Source organism: Populus euphratica, unplaced genomic scaffold (genome assembly GCF_000495115.2).
Source record: "Populus euphratica unplaced genomic scaffold, PopEup_1.0 scaffold899.1, whole genome shotgun sequence".
In the NCBI taxonomy this organism is placed as follows: domain Eukaryota; kingdom Viridiplantae; phylum Streptophyta; class Magnoliopsida; order Malpighiales; family Salicaceae; genus Populus; species Populus euphratica.
The window spans coordinates 40,954-61,187 of record NW_011500738.1 but is presented as its reverse complement, the minus strand read 5'-3'; the positions used below and the strand labels follow the sequence as shown (position 1 = coordinate 61,187).

Below are 20,234 nucleotides of genomic sequence, written 5' to 3'. Positions count from 1 at the left end.
TGTTATTATATTATTTTTATCTATAATTTATACAATTAACCTTCATATGGTTCGACTCTGGTCTTGCCGAGTTATTTATTACTTCGACACTCCTGCACTTGAGAGAAGACATCAATCTTTTGGTTGTGTCATTTGTGCACTATTGTTATTACTCTTCCAACTGAAATTTAGGTGATTTCTCTAACCAGGGTTGTATGTTTATGAGTATGGGTTATGATTGGGTATTTGAAAACTATTTAAAGCATGAGCTTATTTATGGAGGCATTCCCCAAAAGAAAGCAAAGTTGGACAATCTTTGGTTAAGTGTTCATTGGTTTCACAAATCTGACACACAATATTTTGAACAAATTTTAATTGACCACTCTTTTTCAATTCTAGTATCTCAACTTTTCTAGCTAAAGATGCAAACTTGGCTTGGAGGTCATCATATTCCCTAAGATTGTACATACCTCCACTAGATGTATGAGGCTGAGTTTTACCCAATACCTCATAAGTCTAGGTACTCCATTGCTTCATCAGGGTCTTTATCTTCAAGAGTTTCATTGCACATAAATTCAATAATTTATCTATCTCTAGGTGGTTAACCCTTCATAAAAATGTGAAAACTAATCTCCATGTTTGAAAACCATGATGAGGGTGGATTGCATATCATAAGGTCTTCGGCCCATTAATAATAAGCTTTGTGAATAATTCCCGCCATAAAGGTAACAAAACATTGTACAATAGAAATCTCTAATAGTATATACAATAACAATTCTCCATCAGAAAATTACTGCCAAAAGCATATAATAACTAGGAAAGCTTGCCATAATGATTTCATAAAACTATTCATGTCAAAAATGTTTAAGGGAAAAGTAACTTTGTTATAGCTAAAGTTTACCAAATTTGGAACCATTGTGCTGCTATTGTAGCTTTAGCACCTATTGTTTCAACCCTTTCTTTTTTACCTTGAATTTTACTAGTATAAATTATATGCTATAATAAATATCATTATGTTATATGATAACATTTAAGTCTTTTGATAACCATTTAGTTACTTGTTTTTTACTATATTTTGATAACATTTAAGTCTTTTGATAACCATTTTGTTACTTGTTTTTTACTATATTTCATTTTCTCATAAGACAACCTACTGCTAAAAAATCTAAAATTTGATATAAATGTTTTATATATACAAATCTAAAGCAATGGGATTAAAAGAATTAAAAACCAACTAGTAAACCCCATGATCCTTTAAATTTCTTTTATACAATATTGAATAATCTTCTTTTCTACTATCTCATTTTATTCCTTATTCCAATCATTATTGATGCAGATATTGAGAAACAAATCAAACCTTTTCTTTGGTTTGGTGAAGAGGGAGGTAAAAATTATGCAATATTAAATGAACATTTATTGTTCTTCTAAGAAAACAAGGAGGGCTAGGTATAGGTTTTATTACTAGTGAAAAACAAAGTCTTGCTTTTTAAATGACTTTGGAGGTTTGGGAGTTCTGATTCATGATTATGGAAGGATATTATCTACAATATTCAAAATAATGAATCAACTTTAAACATGTCTTTGATCAATTAAATTCCAATGGTAGTGTATGGTCTAGGATTATTTATGTTTGTTCTTTGGTTGGTAATGATCATGATTATAGCTTTTGGAGTGATGTGTGTAAGGGGGTAATTGTCTTGTTGTCTAGTTTCCTATAATTTTTAGTGTATTAGAAGATTAGATTTTCTTATTATCTAATATGGGTATGTGGGATGAATATTCATGGTTTTGAAATTTCAGATGGAGAATGGCTCTTAGTGGAAGATAAATTGGCTTATTTGATGTTTTATTCAATAAGTTGTTTAATATATTGTTATTAAGTGAAGTTGATGATAAACTAATTTGAAAACCCAATTGTAATTGTGTTTATTCAATCAAATCTGTGTAGTATTTTATCATCTTTTAGACAACCTAATTCATGTAATTCTTTTTATGGTGCATGGAAGAGGATTGGTTCCTTAAAAGATTGGAATTTCTTGCTAAATGTCTATTCTTTGTGAAATCAATATTAAGGAATCTTGGTTAGGTGGGGTATTTTTCAACCTAGTGATGCTTTTTTTTTTTCCCACTTTATTTGGGGTTTGAGGAATCTATGAATTACCTAGATATTCATTTTATAATCACAAACACATTTGGTCTTGATTTGTTGATTGGTAGGGTGTATCTTGGTATTTTCATAGAAATATGTTAGCCTTATTTCATCAATAGGAATATTTTATTCATGGAAAGTCGAAATGAAAGTTTGGTTTGTGTTCTTTTTTGCAATCTCATGGTTTTTTTGACATCTTTAAAATGAATTACTCTTCAATTATAAGTAACCTAACTGCCATATCATCTTCCTTCTAATTCTAACTAGATTTTATATGTAGATCAAGGTGTATTCTTTGACTCTTTTTTTTTAATTGTGCTGTTGATTTGTTAATATCTTTTTAAGGTTTGGTTCAATGATCAAATAATTAGAGTACTAAAACTTCCCTTTAATAGTCTCCCATGAATGTCATATGCTAAAATGGAATGTTGATGGTTTTTTTATTGGCAAACCTGAATTGGTTGATATTAGAGGGGTTCTTCACAATCATAAAGGTTTAGTGCTTAATTTTTCCTCCATTGAAATTAAAGATCTTTGTGAAATGATTTTTTTTGGAATAAAATTTATTTTCTAATATGATTATATTGTTGTGATGAATTGTATAAATAAGCATCTAATAGGTCATCATAAAGATTTCATAAACTTTTCATCCATACATCTATGTTTTCTTCATATTTGGTTTGATTTCTTTCTCTCATGTTTTGCGTGAAGCTAACCATAAGGCTGATGGTTTCACAAAACAAAATGTGACTAAAAGTCATAGGTAATACATTTTTTTTTAGCAAATGAGATATTGTCTTGATATATTTTTTATAGAAACCATTAACACAAAAACATGTTGTGGAATAGTGTTTTAGGCTTTGCAAATACAGTCTAAGGTAGTGGATTTGGATGTTACTTCCACACAAACTAATATTTTTATTTTTTTTACACATCATCAAACCCTAAAACCTTTATAACTCTCTTTAATCCATAATCAACCACCTCCTTAAAACCCTTTCGTCATTGTTTCTATTTGTTTTGAACTTATTAAAACAAATTAATTCAGGTAATTTTAGCAAATTATTTCATGTAGATCAAGCTATTTTAGTTCTCTATCTTTTTTATTTTCAGCTTGTCCATTTCATTTGTATTTCTTTTCACTCATCATCCATTTCTTTTATTTTTTTGAGGGTCAAATATTACATTTTTCTTTCTGGAAAAGAGAGAAAACTAATAAACAAACCATAATCAATAATGGTGCAGAAGAATTGTATTATTATTAAACGAATCATAATCAATAATTGAATGAAAAAATAATACAATAATCAAATAATCAAATTAAATTCTAAAACCATAAGTAAACAAAACAAAGGACAACTAGAATCATGAATTCTTATTCTTAACCACAGCCTTGAATGAATGAAGTGGTGACCAAATTCTGTTGAATTAATATTACTGAGAGCTCTATCTTTCAGCCGTTAAAGTTTAATTTGCAGATGCTACCAACTTTGACTTCAGATCCTGGTGAAGATATTCAGGCATTTCTTGGCCTTTTAGCATCCCGGTATATTCAGGCATTTCTTGGCCTTTTAGCATTCCGGACTTCAATTTTTGACTTTTCATTAAAAGTAATGAGAGGATACGTATGTGGAATAGGACTGTGAGTGTCTCTTCTAAGAAACTGCTTGAACCACTTGACTGATTTTTTAGGATATCGTTTCAAATCATTTTTGTAATCAACATAGTAAAGGCCGAACCTCACAGCATAACCACTTCCCCATTCGAAATTGTCCATTAAAGACCAAGCAAAAAATCCCTTAACATCAACACCATGTTCACTGCAATAAATGAATATTGAATCCCAATTAGATGGATTTAGTAACTTAATAATATAATTGTTGCTATAGATTAAAAAAGTTATTATCAATGATCATTTGTTAATAAATGAAAAGAATTAACTCACTTGATGGATCTCAAAACATTCTTAAGGTGGTCTTTGTAAGATTTTTCTCTTATGGGATCATTAAGAGCTTCCTTTAGTGATGAAGCATTGTTATTTACATCATCAACACCTGAAAAAAATCAGTAAAATAAAGCATTAAGAACACACTTAGTGTTGGAGAAGTACTAAGAAACTTCAATGTAACATAATGTGTGATCGTTCATTTCAACCATACCATTCTCAGTAATGTAAATTGTTGGGTTCCCGTATAGATCTTTGGTGTAATTCAAAAGCCTGCTGATGCCTTCGGGGTAAATATAAAGCCATTTTACACCAGCCTGTGGACCTATTGGGATTCCATTTCTCTCTCCTACAAAATTAAGAAATAACAAAGTAAATTAATGAATTAATAATTCATAAAACATCATCTAATTGATGTTATGTAATTGAAAAAAAATAATAAGATGAATAATAAAGAAAAGATATCAATCATTAGTTACCTGTCCAATTAGCACGAGCATCTGACATGAATCCAACACTCTGATAATTTGCATCGATATTTTGGGCATAATATGTTGTGTAGTAATTAATTCCAATAAAATCATATGATCCCTTCAACATCTTAGATTCCTCTGCAGTGAACTTGGGCAATCTTCCACCAACAAAATCATGCATGTTACGTGGATAGTCACCATTAGTTAAAGGATCCATGAACCTGCCACCATGAAGAAAAACACTGATTACCTTCTGTTTATACATACATATCAGGTCTTCTCTAGCTGAATGAAGAATTCAGAGAGTACTTTTGAATTTGATATATATTAAAAAAATACTAACCAACCAAGCATGAAGTCGAGGCTTCTTTTGGTTGCATTTTGATCATCTTCACTGTTTGAGTAAGGTTCAAACCAATGAGAAACAAGTGTTATCCCAATCTGTCCACCTTGACATGACTGATACTTTTCCTTGTATAGTTTCACTGCCGCAGCATGAGCAAGCAACAAATGATGGCTAACCGTATACACTTCAGTGGCACCAGTGTTTGAGGATCGGTGGGGATCATTTACAACGACAGAAATCCTACCCGGTGCCATCGTGCCCATGTCATAACCTTGAACACTGAACATCCACGGTTCGTTCAAAGTAATCCACTTCTTCACTCGGTCTCCAAACTTTTGGAAACAAAGGTCGACAAAGTCTCGGAAATCATTTCTGGAAATCAATGTTTTATGTGAGAATATTTACAGGAATGTTTTGAATTTTAGAGAAGCATAGGTCCACAAAGTCGCCAAAATCACAGATTTGATTATAATATTTCGAAGCTACAACAAGTTTGGACATTTGAAGCATAATTAACGACAGGTTGCTACTTACACAATGTTAGGACTTAAGAAACCACCATATTTATCTTCTAAAGCTTGTGGAGTATCCCAGTGAAAGAGAGTAACGTAAGGCTGCAAACCTATATATTACGAAACATCATATAATCAGATGGAGCGCGCAAGATAAACCTTTTGTTGTATAAGATTTTTCGCATCAATTTTTGGCAAAATATTATGATTAATTGAAGGGAAGGGAAAGGTTATAACCATTCTTGAGGAGGTCATCAATGAGATCGTTATAAAACTTGATGCCTTCTTCGTTCACTCCTGCACTTAACCTGCCATCTGCATTTTCCAAAAAACAATCCAATGGAAAGCTATATATCAAATGGAAATTCACTCAGTGAAAACAGATGTCAAAGTCAAATCCTGCTAGTGTCATTACTATTATTACTATGTTAAGAACAAATTTCAAAAAATATAAAAACTTACGTGGTAATACTCTAGACCAAGAAATGGAGAATCTGAAAGCATCCATTCCCATTTCTTTCATTCTTTGCACATCTTCCTGTAACATTTTTTTAAGAACAATTACACTTGATTAAGCACAATATAGTTATGTACTTCATATAGTTAACCACAACGAAAATATGATGAAGGACTCCCCTACCTTATAGCGATGATAGAAATCAACAGCTACATTTCCGTTGCTATGATCATTTATTCTCTCTGCAAACGTTGAAAATAATATTATTTAATTTTAAAGTTAATAATGGTGGTTTCCTTAGGACATTAACATAATTCTATTCAACTTTTAGCGAGGGGAGTACAAATTTTAATGAGAGAGATTGGTACCTGTATGTTCCACAGTGAAAGTGTCCCATATAGCTGGTCATCTACCATGTTTGTTTGTTTCACCTTCATACTGCATATCATAATAAAATAATAACGAAAAATTAACTAACATAACAAAATTGTTTGAATGTAATACTTTGTCCCCTCCTAATTACTGCACTAGATCAAGCAGCAAAATCTTGAGTATGCATGTACCTGGTAAGCTGATGAAGATGTTCCGAAAACAAAATCATCTGGGAAAGAATAACGGCTGAAGTCATCAATGCTTCCCATTGCAGTCTAAGTATTGAAGCTGGCACTTAGATAAACAAGGCTCGGGTTTAGTGTGTCAAACAGAGGTTTAGATAAACAAGGCTCGGGTTTAGTGTGTGAAACAGAGGGTACAAAAGAATGTAACGCAAGTTTGTAAATGAGGCAGAGATTCTGTGCTTTTCCTTTTCCTCGATAGGAGAGATGGTGAGTCACAGAGCTAAAGTATGTATGAAGATGTAGAGATTTGATGCAAGATGGCATGGATGGAACGACCATTTTATAGGGCACTTCCAGCGTGTACAAGCAGCATTTTCTTGACTTCTTTTTCTTTCTCTTTTTTTAGTTTAAATTAAGGATTAATTTCTTTGACTTTGACAAAGTTATCTCATAATGCTTATCCTGTCTCCATTTTTTTATTGTCTCGGTGAGAACGCATTACTTCATGATTTCTAAGAAGTTTCAAATCAGTTTCCATCAAGAAGTTTCAAATAATCAAATTAAGTTTTGGGTTCGAGGAAAGAATGAATCTTATGGAAGAATTTCAAATAAGATGGGTGTTCGGAAGTTTCAAACTGGAATCGTTCAAGGACATTTGAAGGTATTTGAGGACACATCCGTGTGTCATGCACGACCAGTTTAATAAAAAATTAAACAATTTCGTTACATGCGGGCGTTCCTCGTTTGCCAATTACCACTAGCTATGGACAAAACGTGCATATATACAAAATCAAGCTGCCTCTGCCGGGTCCCATAACAATAGACTCTTTGTTTTCACCCATCCACATGGTGGTGGCTTCCTAAAATCTTTCCTTCTCAACCTTTCCGCGAAGACAATACATCAGTCCCCATATAAAAATTATATTAAAAAAATTTCAAATTATTAGTCTGTTTATAATTAGGAAAAAATTATTTTTAGTAAAAGGGTTTTTATATTATTAGATAAAAGACCTAACTATTTTAATATCAACATAAAAATTAAAGGAACTATATTTTTATTTAATATTAGAATTATATCTTATATATAAGTTTATAATCCTAGATGTTAACAAAAAATAAAGTAGAATTTTTTATTTTAAATTTAATATCAAAAATATATCTTACGTATAAGTTAGTAATTCTATATATTAAAAAGGACTAAAATAATTTTTTATATTTTTAAAATATATATTAAGTTCTCATAACTTTAATAAACTAGATATTAAATTTAAAATGCATGCAAATATATAAGATTATGACTGCTCATGATGGGATTTTGAAATTTAGGTTGTGAGGATCTTCTAGTTTGTTAATATATATATATAAAAGGACTACTGAAATTTGAATTATTATTGTCTAAGTCTTGAATCATTACTATTATATAATTATTGTTTAACATATTTTACCTTTGATGTATCACTCTCAAAGTTATATCTTCAAAGTAATAACTATTATATAAATTTAATTGTATATAGAAAATTCAACAAAGTTTTCTTTGTTTTTTGATATTATCATGTTATTAACTAAACTTCATTCAATCATAATATTCAATTCTTCCACTTCGATCCAACAATCGTAGATCATATCTCATCTCATCATATAATATGTCAGATAGCAATACTTCGTTGTGCTTTTTCAACCTTATATCATCAACAAATAAAACATAGCAATTATATTCTCTTAAAATAAAACATTGACTACAAATAATTATAAACTCAAAAGATTCATATTGAACTAATTATTATGTTAACATGCATCAATCTTTTAAACATGTATAATTATAATTATTAAGTATTCTTTTTGAATAGTTTACTAATATTAGTTCCTTACTCATACTTTTTAAATGTATAAATACCAAAAGCAAATATCTTTAGGATACATATATTAAAATCTATATATAATACAAATTACATTTAAAGTAAAAGATATTACATTCTATAAAAAAACAGATTTCAACATAAAACATATATTATATTGTCTTTCATTAATAAGAAATAAGGAAGATAACACATTAAAAATAATAAAACTATTATATTCACAGTTCTTTAAAATATATCAAATTGTCTTTCATCAATAACTTACTACATATCAACATTAATAACCCATTCATAATTTATTAATCCTATACTTATAGGATCTCTATAATTAATACTTATTGCTTAATTTTTAATTTGATAATTCATAATTTTATCTCAAATCTGATTAACCCTCTTCGATAACCAACAATCAAATTGGTAATTCTATACGTATTACCTATATATGGCTATTCTCTATCAATAACCAATCTAACCGGTAATTCCACATGAATTACCTAATATTCAGCTATTCTCTTTTAATATACAATTTAAATGGTAATTCCATACGAATTATCTAAAATCTAGCTATTCTCTTTTAATAGCCAATCTAATCGATAATTTCATACGAATTACCTAACATCCTAATTATAATACAAACAAGCTTCTTCTACTTTTTAATATCAATATATCATAAACAACTCATAACTAATAATGAAACTTTGAATTTTAAAAGAAAGTGATAAATCATTTATCGTTTGCTCATGATGACCCAACTCCTCCTACTTAATGCCCTGATTTCGAAACAACTCTGAATCAATCAAATTGCACTAGATTATTAATCCATTAATATTTCTCTTACATGCCTAAATTTAAAGCATGTAATATCTTTTATTTAATTGGATTTTGCATCAAAATTTTTATTCATTTGTCACCTCATTTTCAACATATAGTTTTAATCAATTTTTTTCTTTTAACTCACTTAAAGAATTATTCTATGAACTATTTCTACCTTTTATTTTTTTCTTCCTTTTCACATTCTTGTGATGTTTCTTCACTTGTTCATATTTTGAATACTTTAAATAAGATAAAGAACATTATTTCTCAAACATAAAACAATCAAAACCTCATTCCTTTATTTTCTCATCTTTCGTTCATTTCTTCAAAATTATTCAATTTCTTTCTTAATTACAACTTACATTCACTATTTCTATATTATTCTACCTCAATTCCATCATGTTTACTACTTCTCTCAAAATCCTCTAATTCTCATAAGAACTCTAATTTAAAAAGTTAAGAATATAAAAAATTAAATCAAATTTAATTGTCATTATTTGATAACTTACTCAAAAAAACTCAAAAACACTTCATTCAAGTAAAAGTAAGAATCTTAATTTTTCATGCTTATCAATCTAAATTCTCCTACCTTCTCTTCTTCTCTTAGTGTGGCTAGCCCTCCTCTCTTTTTTTATATTTTCCTTCACTTGATTCTTCTTTAATTTGTTTTTCAATCTTACACGTTTCAAAGTCTTTCTCACTTTTTCTTATTTTTCTCTTGATTTCTAACCTTTTTTTCTTGTTTTTTTTCCCTTTCTTTCTCTGTTATGGCCGGACACTTCCATTGTTAATAACTTATGAATTATAACAATTTAATTAATTCCATTCATGTCTCTCAAAAGTAAATTTTCATATTTCGGGTATAAAATTCCTGAATACCGATAAAGGTTAGATCAATTTACATCCTAGTAAATTTATTTCATAATAATCCATTTCCATTCAGTCTTAATTCACATTTTTGTATTTTCTATTTTTCAGTTATTTTTTAAATTTTATTTATTTTTATTTTTATTTTTATTTATTTCCATTAAGGTAATTATTTAAAATTTTTATTTATTTATTTATTTCCATTAAGGTAATCATTTAAGATAACTACTTATCTTAACATTTATTTTATTGTCCTATAAAATTTTGTTTTATCCGGAGCTTACAGTACAACTCTCTATATGTAAATGTATTTTCTAGTATGCTATTAGAGCATGCTATGGCTAATGCCTGAACCTTTTTTTCAATGCTTCCTTAACAATAAAAAACTCTTATAATATCTTCCAATTCATGCAACACTAAAAATATACCCTATCTAAATATAAATCATTATACTACTTCTCAGGTTGTTGTCGCTGGGAAACTTGTTGGTCCCAACTTTATAGCATGGAGTATGTAGTTCAGTACCTTCTTTATTAGTCATTTTCTTATTATAAAATAAATTGCTTTGCAACTAATCTAGGAACTAAAAGAAAACAAGGATAAATGGCATAGTCATCTAGGTCACCCCTCTGAACTTGTCTTGGATAATCTATTTAAGTTTGGATTATCTACCTAGTACCGAGTCCTCTTATAAAAAAGTGTTTTGTGAGTCTTGTCTTCTAGGTAAAGCCAGGCAGATTCCATATGATGATTCCACAGGTCAAACACAAGGTCCTTTATTTCTTGTACACTCTGATGTTTGGTTGTCTCCCTTAACATCAATTAGTGGATGTCGGTTTTATGTTATTTTTGTTGATGTTTTTTCACGTTTTACATAGTTGTATCTCATGGCTCACAAATCTAATGTGTTTGAAGTTTTCCAAAACTAAAAAGCTGTTGTTAAAAACTCATTCTCTTGTAAGATTACGTGATTTCTCACAGACAATGGTAGTGAATTCCTCTCTAATGAATTCAAACAATTTTTTAATACGCATGACATTTACAATCATCTAACTTGTCCATATCCTTCCCCGCAAAATGGAATTGCAGAGAGAAAACATCGACACATTAGAGAAATGTGCTTAACTCTTCTTCCATAACCACATCTACCAACCACTTATTGGATCGATTCCTTTCTCACATCAGTATATTTAATTGATAGATTTCCAGCAAACGTTCTACATAATCTATCTCCCTTTTATATGCCTTAGAGATTTGTTCCTAAGTATAGACTATAGTGATCCACATGTTATTGGATGTAGTTGTTATTGTTTACTCTCACCATGTGAAAAACATAAGCTTTGTTTTAAAAGTAAAATATGTATTTTTCTGGACTTAAACACTGGTAGGTTTTACATTTCATGCAATGTTATCTTTGATGAGAACTCTTTTTCATCAGCTAATATGGTTTAAGACTCCCCCGTCAAGAATGATTTTATTCCTTCTGATTTGTTTTCTTCTTTTAAATTCTCAGCTTCTATTCCATTATCATTATGCTCTAAAAATTTCTTCTCTCATATTTCAGAAAATAATGATTTTTCACCAATTTAAGTACCGAGGTCAACATATGTGTCACACATACACACCCAGTTCAATGCCTGCAAACCTTGTTCCTTCTGAAACTCCTATTACCGATTCTAGGCTACTCCTTATATCTTCATATCCTATTAATGAACCTACACTCTTGCCTCCACCACAAACCGGTACATACACTTAAACCTAAATAGTTTCCTTGTATCAAAACTATATACACCACAGAACTTCCTTTTCATGTGTTGTCCACTGTATCTCATGAACAAGAACTCGTTTTGTATAGGCTATGTCTATCTCTGAATGATGAAACACTATGGGACGTGAGTTTGATATATTAATAGCCAGTGATACATGGTCTCTCTATCCACGACCTCTTTTATAAACCTGTGGTTTATAACTAATGGGTATATGAAATTAAGAGAAAGCAGGATGATGATATAGAGAGATATATAAAGCAAGCTAGGTTGCTGAAGGATTTCATCAACGTGATGGAGTGGATTATCATATGACAAAAAGATATTCAATTGACGGGCTTGTGGATTTTATTGATTGAAAACTCTAGATGAGGTAATTCTTGGGATCTACTCCATGGTTAGGACAATAATTCAACCATGAGCTGCGGGGTAACCACTCTGATTATTACATGAAGAATGAAGTGTATTTTGACATGGAGAAAAATACCTCATAAATACTTTTAAGGTTAATCTTGTCTGGATAAGTTTCCTTTGACTTTTATTGCACACGTTGTCTCCAATATCTTATGTCTATCTCTTTCATTTATTAAGTTATTTACTTTATTAATTAATTAATTAAGCATTGTCATCTTAAAATTAATGACACTCTAATTTACAAAGCAAAATGCCTTGAGATATTGTTTGTTAAAAAACCATCGTAGAATTTTCCATTGTACATCGATTTTGAGCATTCAACTAGTTGAGACTGAATCTCGTCATAAAGAGTGATTCAAAAGTAGTGCCTTTGGATATCTCCATTGGCACCGTAGGACCTCCCTCGTAATGTATTTGTACTTTCAAGCTCTAACATTACCCATACGACCACTTTCGACAGCGGCTTGTAGGGTAGATGAATTGCTATCATAGTTTGAATTCAATGCCCCATCTCTAGGTTCGATCACATAACTTTAAAACAATGACCCTTCATCGTAACTAAATTCTGCTGAATTAGTCAAGTCAAGCCTCTTGTACTTGAGATTTATCGGTTACTTTCAACTTAATCCAGCAGCCGCATCCCAATTGTATACTCTTTGGTCGTCATCAAATTAAAAGCAGATAAATTTCAGGATAAAAAAATTATTATTATAATTTTAAAATTTAAATTAAAAATTAATGCAGGTAAGGTTTAAATATATATTTGGAGAGTAAACCCAAATTAATTTAAATGAACATAATAATAAAAGTAATTATTATTATATTTTAAAAATTCAATTCGAGAGTTAATTAGAGAAAGGTACCAGTCACGAATCGAGAGGGTTAACCAGAGTTAATCCAAGTTAATAAAAAAATAAAAATTATTATTATTATTATCATCATAGTTTTAAAACTCAATTTAAAAGTCAATTAAGGCAAAAATTGAGTCACGGATCTATATGATGAACTGAGATTAATCAAATTTAATGTATGAATAAAAGTGATTATTATCATAATTTTAAAACCTAACTTGAAAATTCATCAAAGGCAAAGTTCTAATCACAAGTTAGAAAGTGATTATTATCATAATTTTAAAACTTGACTTGAAAATTCTTCAAAGGCAAAGTTCTAATCACAAGTCAAGAAGATCAAACTGGTTAACCTTAAAAAAATTAAAAATAATAAAAGCAACCTTATTTTTACCCTAAAAAATCATAAAAAGTCAACGAGTTCTTAACTCATGTTTATCTCGAGTCGACCTAGGATTTTAATTGAATCTGGTCAAATCAATTATTACTTTATTTTTTTAAAACTTGATCCATTCTAGAAATTGGGTCAACTAGGTTTTGGGTTAACCCACATGGGCAATCCTAGTTTTATAAATAGAGTTATTATAATATTTTTAATTTTAACATTCAATATAAACTAAAGTAAAAATAATAATATCTAATTATTTTTAAAATATATAAGTTTGACATATTAATGTAAAATAGATATTTTTCATATTTTATTTTGTCTTGTCGACCATAACCAAATATAATACAAAGACAATTACTTTATCTTGTACACTACTAACAAATACAAGTTTTTCCTCGTTTTCTTTTTATATTGTTTCCTTAATCTATATTATCTTCATTTCTTGTTTTTCTTGAAATAGTAATCAAATGCTACCTTAGTGGGATCATAATTAAAAATCAACTAGCTCATCACATCACATTCTTTTTTATCCTTTTTTCTTAATAATAAGCATTGTTAATTTAATCAGTGGGATATTCTTGTTTTACCCATTTTAGGGCCTCCATAAGAAAAAAGCTTGACAAAAATAATATATGTCGCACGTGTGCAGCATTGCTGTGATATTCCATTTCATGTATGCATTTGGAAATCAAGAAATATAGGGAGATGAGAAATTCTTGATTTTTACTTGTGAGAAGTGGAAATGGAAGTCGCCACCTAGTATTTTGGTTATTATAAATCCTAGTCAGTCTGAAAGATTGGGTATGGAGATGGGTTGTGTAAAAGGAAGGTATTGGCACCCTAAATACACCTAACTCAAGATAAGTTGTATTATTTAATTGTTTGATTAAAAACTAATGTCTTGTTGTGTTTTCTAATTGTTAATCCATCTAAGGTTTAAAAAAAGTCTTTCTCCGTAAAAAGATCTTTATCTTATTGGGTAAAAGCATATATATTCTAATATTTATATAAAAAGGAACTACATTTTTAATATCAGGAGTATATTTCACGTATAGATTCGTTATCTCAGATACTAAAAGAAAACAAAATATTTTTTGGATGTTTTTTGAAATATTGGCCTAGTTCTCATACATTTAATAAACTGATTATTAAAGCCAAAATGCATGCTAAAACATATTTTTATTCTTTTTTTTTTTGTTTTTTGTATGAATATATGATATATTTTTTTTAAATTTCTTTGAGAGACTTACCCATATGCATGACAATAAGACATTTTTTTTGTTTTATAAGTTTTTTTGCAATGTTTGAAGGAAAACTGAGTATTTTAATACATGAGTTGTATCTTTATGGTATAAAAATACAAAGCAAAATTAAGCAAAATTGATAAAAAAAAATGCAAGAAAATCATAAAATTTGTTGAAAGGATTTTTTTGAAAAAATTTGGACTGGTCAAACCTGACCCAAAAAGTTTTGGTCTAAGCCGTCACTTTTGATTAGAACTTAAAAATAATTTTTATTAAGATTTTATATCTTCATATTTCATTTAATGTATCATTAAATTCCCTAACTTGAGCATATTTTATAATAACAAGTCTAATAAAATAGGATATTTTTAATTTATAGTAAATGTTTATTTTGAATACTTTCATATCTCACAATTTAAAAGATTGATTGATGCGTTTAATTCTTGAAATTGAAAAGAAAAAAAAAAGCACTATGCTTAAAGAAGATATGCTAATTCAATTCAAAGTGTTTAATTCTTGAAATTGAAAAGAAAAAAAAAGCACTATGCTTAAAGAAGAGATGCTAATTCAATTCAAACTGGAATATTATTTGGTTATTGGATCATAACTGGATAGAAAACTAAAACATAGGCCTAAAACTTTCATGAAGAGTCTAAGATTCAAATGATTGTTTTCAAGTTTAAATTATAGCAACAAAAGAGAAGTTGGAATCTGTCTTACAACCCAGACACTATTTAGTATTCAACTCATATCCCAAGTTCTAGAAGTCCAAATGTCGTTATTCTTGTTTCTTGAAAAACTGAGATAAGTTCCCAGAATTTTCATGAAAACTTTTTATTCAAATTCTGATGTTAGCAATGATGTTTTATTCAGACAAGAAGATAAGAGTTATTGCCAAGTTAAAAGGTGCCACCTACTTAATAATGAGTCATCAAATCAATAGTTCCAAATCTTAACCTATAAAAGGAGGCATTTGTCATATATTTAAACATATTGGTTTTTAGATCAACATCATATTCTTGCTTTTTTTCTTTGTATTTTTGTAATGTTTAAGTTTTGATTTTATTAATCTCTTATTTATGATTTTCATTTCGTTTTCTTTACTTAGTTAACTTATATCTTATTTATGTTTCTCACTTTCATTATAGTTAGTTAAGTTTATTATGTCAAGGTGAAAATGTTACACTAATGGTATAAGAATAAGTATAGTATAAACTCAATATAGACTTTAATGTTTGATACTAATATATTTTGTATTTGTTATTTTATTCACTCTTAATACTTTACTTGTTAAATGGTTAATGTAGATTTATGTTTGATAAGGGAATTTTTAGCATGTATATTTTCCACTATTCATGCTGGATTTTGAAATATTTTGGATGTGTTGCACAAGATAATTAGAATTTTGAATCCCTTTTTAAACTATTAACCTCATGAAAAATTAATGTGTTTTCATATACTAGATTAATGAGCAGGCAGAATTCGATAATAAAACCGAACATTGATTTATTGTGTACTGTAAAGGATGCTATACAACTTAGTTCCAGATGTTCATCACCATTTTCAAATATCTGAGATGAAAGTCTACAAAACATACAAAGGACATATAACTCACTTTTGCTGTTTTGAAGCCCAAAAAGCAAGTCGAAAAACAAGGATTGAATCAGACATAAACTTCCTACACTCTAAATACTGTCTCGGTTTATGGCCCTTATCTCAAGTCTCAAAGGTCCTAGAATTGCAAGATTGGTGTCGTTGGAAAGAAGATTTGATTTTCTACAATTTCTCAAGAAATAAAGATATTTTAATTCACACGTTTCCTGCCTCAAATATAGCCCTTAATGTCTGGGTATGAAGGAATTCAAATTAGAAAAGGAAATTGTTTTCATTCCAACATAGATAAAAGGGCCACAATATAAAATAAAAAAAAAGATCTGCAAGAAAGTGGTGCATACATAGAGAAACCCGAAAAGAGACTAGGGAGAGAAGGAGAGTTGGCACAAATAGGGACGAAAAACAAAGGCAAAAATAAAGAAGATTTAGAGGACTCCTAAATATTCTACTACCATTCTCTATTTTTGAGTGATGTTCATCGTATCAAGTTTGTTTCTCTTTAATTTAACTATGGAGTAGACTTTTATTGTGAGATTTTTTATATAACCTTTCTATGAATATGTGAATAATTTCTTTGATTGAATTATTACATTAAGATATTGAGTATTTCATTCTATATGTAATACTTGTGTATATTTGGCCAACATCTGTATGATTTAGAATTTAATTTGAGACTGAGAAATGATAATTATTTAGCTATTGTTTGAAATACCTTAAGAAATTTATAAGATAGAGATAACATAGGAACTTTTGTAATCGTTACAGGTTTTACAATACTTAATAAATTTCAACAAGTTTAGAACTTTTGTAGAGTATATAAAATTTCCTTGTCGAAATAATTCATTGACACTCAAGAGAGATTAATGTTTAAATTAGAAAAACCTAATTGTCAACAATAGAAGTAGTTAATTTAATTGAGAAAGTTTACATAGGAATAGTTATGGTAAGTAAGAAATTCTAGAACCAGAACAATTGAATTCATTAATATTTAATTAAATGGTTGTTTGTTTTTAATCATTAATTTTTGTTTCATATACTATCTCATTCGATTCCTCAAATAGATCATAATTTAAAAGACTTTGATAATTAATAGTAATTTTTACAAATTCTCATGAGATGATACTCTACTCATCACTTTATTACTTGTTATGATTCGTGCACTTGTGAATTTATGTTCTATAACCCTTTGTATAATAAATGCCTAACCCTTTCATAGCCCACTATATGGTTAAACCGACACTTATGTTATGAAATAAACTTGATTTGTTGTTGACATAAATTAATATTATGAATACCTAACAACGTTTATAAGTATCAGTATTATTCAAATAAGATAACTAATGTAATCATGGTAATAATTTATAATCTAATAAAAATATCTTTTATGTGTGGTTTGCAATTGAGTAATAAAAAGAGTTTATACTAGTTTGAAATACCATTAGTGGATCCTTTAATCTTGACAATTATTTTATCCTTGTTTAATCTTTAAATCAATATCCTATAAAATTCTCATAAACTCTCTGTTTTATATTATATATATATATATATAGTTCATCTTCCTATGGTTTGACCCAGCCCAATGAATAGTAGAGTGAATTAATTAAATCTTTATTTCTGACGATGGTAGTACTGTTGTCGATGGTAGCTTAGGGTAGTTCTTTTAACAGTAATGGAGGTAGTCAAAATGGTGGTGAAGGTATTGGCAGCTGGAGGTTTGTCAATTTTGGATCCAATCCTCTCCCGCCTTTGGACCTTGAAAATCAAATCTATTTATAGGTGGTAGAAGAGGACACTTTGTCTCTTTTTATGCCAAATCTTGACCCTTGGTTCAACTCGAAAGCATCCCAACCATTGGTTCAAAGTAGCAATGATGAACTGTCAATTTTGTTTAGGAAAATGGCTGGTTAGGTTGGCCACTTTGGGGTGGTGCCACCGCCTCTGAGGCCTTGATTAGCCCGAACAGTTTACACTAGCTTGTAGTTAGGTGTAGGGGATCGTTTGTGTGTAAGTTTCATCCAATTTGGATAAAAAACAAAGCTTTAAATGCCTCAAGAATGTAGCTAAACTTGATTTGTTGTTGACATAAATTAATGTAGCCACTCAATTAGCCTCTTTAAAGAAGAAGATGACAATATCTTCCAAACATTACGATTTAATTCTTTGATTTATGATTTATTTCTATCAACACCTTTGATTGGCTTTAAATTTTTAATTTTGTTCAATTTTATCTCTAAAGAACTTCAATTCAAGCCCTAGATTTCAATGTCTTTTTCACTTTGATTTTTAGTTTTGAATTTACGTGATTTAACCCTCAACTGATCAATAAATTTTTAATTTTTCAATTTAGCACCTATTTCGGTCAATTTTTATTCTTATATTTACATGCTTTTTCCAATTTTATTTTAAATTTTAAATTTTTTTAATCTAATTTTTAATTTATCATCAAACTTCAATATACAGATAGTAAATGCAAGATGGAATGGATGGAACAACCATTTTATAGGGCACTTCCAGCTTGTACAAGCAGCATTTTCTTGACTTTTTTTGCACACTTCCACTTTTCTTTTTGTCAGTTTAAATTAAAGATTAATTTCTTTGACTTTGACGAAATTATCTCATAATGCTTATCTTTTTCTCCATTTTTTTTTTATTCTCTTGGTGAGAACGCATTACTTCATGATTTCTAAGAAGTTTCAAATCAGTTGCCATCAAGAAGTTTCAAATAATCAAATTAAGTTTCTGGGTAAGAGGAAAAAATGAATCTTATCGAAGAATTTCAAATAAGATATTTTAAACTAGAGTAGTTCAAATAATCAAATTAAGTTTCTGGGCATTTGAAGGTATTTTAGGACACATCCGTGTCATGCACGACCAATTTAATGGAATCTTGATTTTGTATTCATGCACGATCAATATATATATATATATATATATATTCTTACAAACTCTAACAAATATTAAACAATTTCGTTACATGCGTGCGTTCCTCGTTTGCCAATTACCACTAGCTATGGATAAACCGTGCACATATGGATAAACCATGCATGAATACAAAATCAAGCTGACTATGTGGTTTCACCCATCGACTTGTGGGTGGCTTGGCTTCTTAAAATCTTTCCTTTTCCATGAAGACAATAGATTAGTTTCTTGTTCTTATTATGAAAGAAGAAAAGTTTGTTGTCTTAAAAACTTAATTTTTTAATTTTAATATAAAAATAAAAAATTATCTTTTATTTAATATCAGAATTACATCTTACATATAAATTTATAATCCTGAATTCTAACAAAAAACAAAATAGATTTGTTTTTGTATTTTGAATTTAATATTAGAAATACATATAAGTTCATAATTCCATAGATTAAAAAGAAATAAAGTAAATGTTTTTTTTTATATTTTTAAAATATAGGTTAAGTTCTCATGGCTTTAATAAATTGGATATTAAATTTAAAATATATGCAAATATATAAGATTATGTTTTGTGATTTTTTTAATATGATAAAATATGCAAATATAATTTATTTTTAATAGACTTGACCATATATAAATTAAAATAAAAATTATATTTTTAAAAGAAAATTTCTGTTTGTTGCTTTTGTAGGGAGGAACTGATTCGTTTACTACTGAAAAAGCACCTCGGTTACAAGTTATAATTTCAAATATTAAATATGAAAAGATAAAAATAAAAATGAGAAAATCAATATTGTCATCGAACCTTTGAAAATTTAACTAAAGTCACGTTTGGCGAAATACAATGATATATTTTAAATCAAATAAGATATCATTTTGAAAATAAATTATTTATTATTTAAAATTGACTCAAAAGCAAGCAAAATTATGACAGTCCATGATAAGATTATGAAATTTGAGTTAGTACTTATAAAGCTGGATTCTATTGTAACTACAACTCTATATATATAAATGTATTTTCTAGTATGCTATCTGATTAGTACTTAAAAGTACATTTTTATCAAGGTTTTATATCATCATTTTGCACTTAAAGTATCA

At 28.8% G+C, this 20,234-nt stretch overlaps 1 pseudogene; it reads right to left on the bottom strand.

The window, feature by feature from the left end:
* Nucleotides 1-3,680: 3,680 nt before the first annotated feature.
* LOC105116215 (beta-glucosidase 12-like) lies at nt 3,681-6,565 on the bottom strand (annotated as a pseudogene).
* Between the last annotated feature and the right edge of the window lie 13,669 nt (nt 6,566-20,234).